We start from the raw sequence: 6,351 nt of genomic DNA, 5'->3' as shown, positions 1-6,351 counted from the left end.
AATTTAGACCCCTTAGGTGTGCAGACTAAGGGGAACTTTACTTTTTGCCCCTTGACTTGGGGAAGTGCCCCAAGTGCCTGTACTGGGTGAAGTACCTGTAGGACTCTTAAGCCTGTGTTTCCCTGAGGACGCAGGGCTGAGACAGTCCCGTCTCGGGGTGGTGGCATCACGTTACCCCCAGACTAGCGAGTGTGCTCCGGGAGAGGGGTCGGCCGAACATAAGGCACCCCTAGGGAGGCATTCGGAGCCTGGAAGGTGGTCAGGCACAGGGAGGTGGGCAGCTCAACACAGGAGTGCTTCCTACTGGCCCGCCTCATGTGATGGAAACAGTGGTGGGATACGAATACCCGGCTGTTTTACTGAGGTGGAATCTCTGCACCCGCCACACGTGGTGGGAGCTGTGGGATCCGAATACCCTGCTGTTTTACAGGCATAATTTGGGAAGAGTAATAGAGTCACTGAAATCCCTTGAGCAAACAATTTCTAATTTGGCATCGGGTCGACTGGATAGTGTAGATAGCCAGGATGGCGGAGCAGTATGCCCAAAAGACCATGCCTGAACTGAAAGAGCTGGTGAAAGAGAGAGGCCTTCATGTGAAAAAAGGGCTAAAGAAGAGGAACTGATTAAACTCCTGTGCGACCATGACTCAGCCATAGAGCAACCTCCACACACACCAACTCCTGAGTCCTCCCCAGAATCACAGCGCTGCACGCCAAGTCCGCAGTCCTCAGAGGGATCAACCCCTACAGAGGAATGCTGGAAGTACTAGAAGCGGCTAGAAGCTGAAGAGTGGGAGCGGGAGCGGGAGCGACAGAGCAAGCTCAAGTATGAACTAGAATTGAAAAGGATGGAGCTGGAGACCCAGGCACAGCTGGAGGAGGCAAAGATGAAGATGGAGCTGGAAAAGATGGAGCTGGTGGAGAAGACAGCACAGCGTGAGGCAAAGGCCTGAGAAGCAGAGGCCAAGCGCAAGCACGAACTAGAGGTACTCCAGTGACAGCCCAATGGAGAGAATGCGGGACCTCCGCGAGTGCCCGGGGAATGCCCCAAACCGAACTCCTCAGCCTTCACTCACTACCAACCCAGAGATGACCCTGACGTATTCCTCAGCATCTTTGAAAAGCAAGCCCGATGGTTAAAGGTACCTGAGGAGGAGTACATGCTACACATCGCTGCTTTGGTAGATGGCGACCTGGCGGTGGTCCTGAACAGCCTGCCCACAGACACAGCTGAAAACTATGATACCTTTAAGTGGGCTGTGGCTTCAAGGTTCAAGTTAGGACAGGAGTATTTCCGGAAAAATTTCGGAATCTCTTACCACAGCCTGAGAAGTCAATGACTAATTTTATGGCCCTGTTGTGGGATGCACTCATTAAATGGGTAGAGGGAGCCAAGGCTGACACTGTAGAGAAGCTGCTCCATCTCATGGTGCTGGACCAATTTTACTACCGATGTCCAAGGGAGATTAAAACCCTAGTCAAGGACAGGGTCCCCAAAACCGGCCCTGAGACTGCTGAAATTGCAGATCAGCTGTTGCTTAACCAGGAAGGGTCAGACAAGAAGCCTCCCTACTCTGGGAAGGAACATAAAGGGTTCCAAAGAGGGGGGAAGGGAGGGCCAGGTCCAAAAGGGGAAAAGGGGGCCGTCCCAGGCCGAGCATAAGGAGGCCCCTGATTCGACCAAACATTCCAATTTGGAAAAGAGGGGGTGCTATAACTGTGGGGAGCCGGGCCACATCAAGCCCAACTGCCCAAAGTTAAGCAACAAACCCAAGCCTGTCAGACATGCAACAGCTGTAAGCAATGAGGGGAAAGACCCAAGCCCCTCTGAGGGGCATGTCTATTGCTACAGGATCACAAACCCAGAGGAGGTGATGGCCCCCCACAGGACCAAGATAACGGAGAACCCTTATTGGGGAACTGGACACGGGGTCCAGCGTAACATTAATCAATGCCAACCTAGTTTCATCTGCAGATATAATCTCAGGGAGGACCCTTACCATTCAAGGGGTGGGGTCTCCTCTATTTGAGATACAGGTAGCCCATTCACCCATCGAGTGGAGAGGCTGTGCAATGTATGTAGAAATGGGTGTGATGGAAGGGGCTCTGGCTCCCATCCTGGTGGGACGGGATATACTTAATCGAGAACTCCTGCGCAGAGAGATGGACCAGGCCCTAGACCTAGAGCCCTACCGCATTAACGCGGTGACTCGTCTGCAAAGCAAAAAGGCTAGAGGGGAAGGGTTAGAAACTTCCCAAGAGACAGCCACACCATTGGCTGCCCTGGGAGAGGCCCCAGCGGAGGGTGAACGCACACCAGACCCTGAGGGAACTAGCAACCCCGAGGGTGGGCTGAGTAACAGTCCCAGGGAAGTGTCTAGTCCGTCAGTGGCAGAGGAAGGAGAGACTCTCAGGGAGGAGTCCAAGGAAGTCCCTGAGGGTGAAGGTGCACTCCCTGCGGGAACCCCCAAACTCTCCGCTGATAGCTTAGCCGGGCGAGAGGAGTTCAAGCAGCAGGTTCTGGCGGACCCCAGCTTGGAGGACCTCCGGCAGAGAGAGAGTTTACCCCAGAGAAGAGGGAACAGGTGGTCTGGGATAAGGGACTTCTCTACCGGTTGTGGGTGCCAAAGAGCCGCGCCCAGACCTGGGAACCCCATCGCCAGATCATAGTACCTCACAAATACAGACAACAATTGCTCTCCATGGCTCATGATTTACCGTGTGCTGGTCACATGGGCAGGGAACGGACACACCAGTGGCTGCAGGCAAACTTTTATTGGCCCTGAATTGTCCAGAATGTGACGGACTATTGCAGATCTTGTGAGACATGGCAGTGGAAGGGCAAAAGTGAGGACAAGAGAAAGGCTCCCCTACAGCCCCTCCCTATCATTGATCAACCCTTCCAACGAATGGGGATAGACATTGTGGGCCCTCTGAGGCATAAGACTCATAGAGGGAAAAAGTACATCCTGACTCTAGTGGACTTTGCCTCTCGGTACCCAGAGGCAGTTGCCCTGACCTCCACCGAAGCACCTGTGGTTGCTGATGCCCTAACCAAAATCTTCTGTCAGCTGGGTTTTCCCTCCAAGATCCTGATCGACCGGGGTGGAAACTTCCTGGCAGAGGTGACGAAGTGCCTGTGGGAGTGCTGTGGGGTGAAACACCTTAAGACCACAGCCTACCATCCTCAGACAAATGGGCTAGTAGAGAGGTTCAATGGGACCTTGAAAGGGATGCTAAAGGCCTATGTGGACTCTAACCCCAATGACTGGGATGAGAAACTGCCACATTTGCTCTTTGCCTACCGGGAGGTGCCCCAGGAGTCCACCGGGTTCTCGCCATTCGAATTGATATTTGGGAGGCGAGTTCGAGGTCCTCTCAATTTGGTGAGAGAAGAGTGGGAAGGAAAAATCCCCTCCACCAAGACTTGCGTGGTGGAGTATGTGCTGAATTTTCATCAGAAACTGACTGATATGATGAAAGTGGCACGAGAGTCCCTGGGACAGGCCCAGGATAAGCAAAGGTCCTGGTATGATGAAATAGCTCACTTACATACCTTTGACCGAAGTGATAAGGTTATGGTTTTCCTGCCACTAAAGACAGACAAGCTGCAAGCCGCTTGGGAAGGTCCTCATGTTGTCCTGGACAAACTGGATGATGTGACCTATGTAGTGGCCAGGAGTGGGAGAAAGCCTAAGACTGTTCATGTAAACATGCTTAAACCTTACTTTGATAGAGGTGATACGGTATTCTGGATTTCCTCAGTAGAAGGATCACCTGAGGACCCAGAGGAGGTGGTCATGCATGGTGACTGGGATGGGGAGGCAGGAATAGAGGAACTGCGCCTACCGGACCATCTGCCCTCCCAGGACAAGGACAAGCTGCTTGCGGTACTCAAAGACTTTGAAACAGTGTTCTCCAACAAACCAGGTAAAACGAACCTGGCGGTACACTCTATAGACACGGGCAGCCATTGCCCTATACACTCCAGACCATACTCAATTAATGAGAATGTGAAGCAAGCAATAATGCGAGAGATCACAGAGGTGGAAGGTTTAGGGGTAATCCAGCCTTCAGGGAGTCCCTGGGCCAGCCCAGTGGTACTCATCCGGAAGCAGGATAAGTCCGTCCGGTTCTGTGTGAACTACCGGAAGCTGAACGCTATTACCACCCCTGATGCATACCCTATGACCAGGATGGACACTTTGCTCGAACGCCTGGGCCCAGCCACGGTCATCTCTACTCTCGATCTGTCCAAGGGATTCTGGCAAAAGGCACTGGACCCTGATGCCATACCCAAGTCCACATTTACCACGCCGGTGGGACTATATGAGTTTACAGTTTTACCTTTTGGTATGCGCAACTCTCCTGCATCCTTTCAAAGATTAATTAATATCCTGCTACAAGAATGTGAGCAGTTTGCCATGGCATACATTGATGACATCACCATCTTCAGTCAGGACTTTGAATCGCACCTGATTCGTCTGACCACCATGTTAAGCAAGATCAAGCAAGCTGGTCTTACGGTAAAAGCCAAAAAGTGCCAGTGGGCACTACCCGAGGTAGTGTATTTGGGACATCATGTGGGTGGAGGTCATATTGCTCCCTTATGGGACAAGATTGAGGCCATAAAGGACTTGGCCACCTCCCCAAACCAAGAAGCAAGTCAGAGCCTTCCTTGGCCTGGCTGGATATTACAGACAGTTTGTCCCAGGATTTGGAGCGACAGCAGCTCCCCTACATGAGCTGACCAAGAAGGGAAGCCCTGATCCAGTGGTCTGGAAGCCGGGGTGCCAAGAAGCATTTGACACCCTAAAGGCTGCCCTGGTCAAACAACCAATCCTGAAGACACCACTTTGATAACCTTCTATGTTGCCACAGACGCCTCCGACGCAAGACTAGGAGCCGTACTCCTACAAGAGCACCAAGAGACACAGCACCCTGTGGTGTACCTCAGCAGGAAGTTAATTCCTCGGGAGCAGAAACTGTCGTCTATTGAGAAGGAGTGTTTGGCAATTGTCTGGGCATTGAACAAGCTAAGGCCCTATTTATGGGGGCAGCAGTTCACTGTCCTATCGGACCATGCCCCACTGCAGTGGTTACAGACGATACAAAACTCCAATGCCAAGCTTTAGCGATGGGCCTGGCAGCTTCAAGAGTTCAACTTCACTGTCGAGCACATCAAGGGAAGCCAGAATGTAATAGCAGATGCCCTGTCACGAAAGGGCTCTGGGTAGTGGGTTGGATGGACTCAGACCTGCTTGAGAGTGCTCTGGCAGGGAAGTTCCTGAATGTGCTATTATGTTTTATATGTTTTATTATTAGGATCAGTATTATGTGGTGTGTGATTTCTCTTTAGGGTTGAAAGGTGACCCCTCCAAACTAGCACGCTTGTCTCCATACCTCTGTGAAGCTACGGATCCAAGCTTTATAAAGGTGGGGGAGGGAAGTGTGGCAGAAAGTCACCTTGGTTTCTCCCCAAAATCTCTGCCCTGTGACAATGTGATTAGATGGGCCAGCACAATGGATTCACACCTCAGCCTGTCTCTTTAGGTAACCTGAGTTGGTTGCATTCCTGAGGGAGGGGGGAAACCTGCTCCCTCTGCCTACGTGACTGGCATTTCTAAGATGTTGCTCAATCCTGTACCCTAGCTTACCCTATCTCTTGTAATCAATAAAGTTCTCCTTTTTGACTGGTGTGGGAGACATATTGAGGGGTGGGTCTAAATTATGCCTAAGGTCTGCGGACTAAGGGAGACTTTACTTTTTGCCCCCTGACTTGGGGAAATGCCCCAAGTGCCTGTACTGGGTCAATTACCCACTGGACTTTTAGGCCTGTGTTTCCCCGAGGACACAGGGCTGAGACAGTCCTGTCTCGGGGTGGTGGCGGCCATGTTACCCCCAGACTAGCGAGTGTGTTCCGCGAGAGAGGTTGGTTGAGCATAAGGCACCCCTAGGGAGGCATTCGGAGCCTGGAAGGTGGGCGGGCGCAGGGAGGTGGGTGGCTCAATGCAGGAGCACCCTCTACTGGCCCACCACAAGAACACCTTACTCTGTAAAAAATAGATAAAAAACAGTCCACAGTGAAAATTAGTCAGAACACTTAAGAAAATGCTTTGACTTCTGTGAAAAGTACAATTTAATCTTTAGCAACGTGGAGCTTGAAGGACTGACTGTAATGTGCCAAAGTTGATTGGATGTGGCCTACTATATCTAAAAACAATACAGAATTTATAATAAAATAGAGCATAAATGTATGATCTACTTTAGCACTTGTGCTAGTGTTGAGGTCAACTGTGTTTACCATGTATGACAAAAAGCGTCTAATCCAGTGTACCCTGAACTGACAAA

General features: G+C 51.3%; 1 long non-coding RNA gene across 1 annotated transcript; it reads left to right on the top strand.

The window, feature by feature from the left end:
• Positions 1-1,442: 1,442 nt before the first annotated feature.
• On the top strand, positions 1,443-4,846 carry LOC109306102. The gene is made up of 3 exons (XR_002099851.1): positions 1,443-1,454; positions 2,419-2,420; positions 4,705-4,846. It is a non-coding gene; the product is annotated as an uncharacterized LOC109306102 (long non-coding RNA).
• Positions 4,847-6,351: the final 1,505 nt, after the last annotated feature.

Source organism: Crocodylus porosus, unplaced genomic scaffold (assembly GCF_001723895.1).
Source record: "Crocodylus porosus isolate Cpor-Errol unplaced genomic scaffold, CroPor_comp1, whole genome shotgun sequence".
Lineage (NCBI taxonomy): Eukaryota > Metazoa > Chordata > Crocodylia > Crocodylidae > Crocodylus > Crocodylus porosus.
The sequence above is the reverse complement of the archived record's forward strand: the minus strand, read 5'-3'. Positions and strand labels throughout refer to the sequence as shown.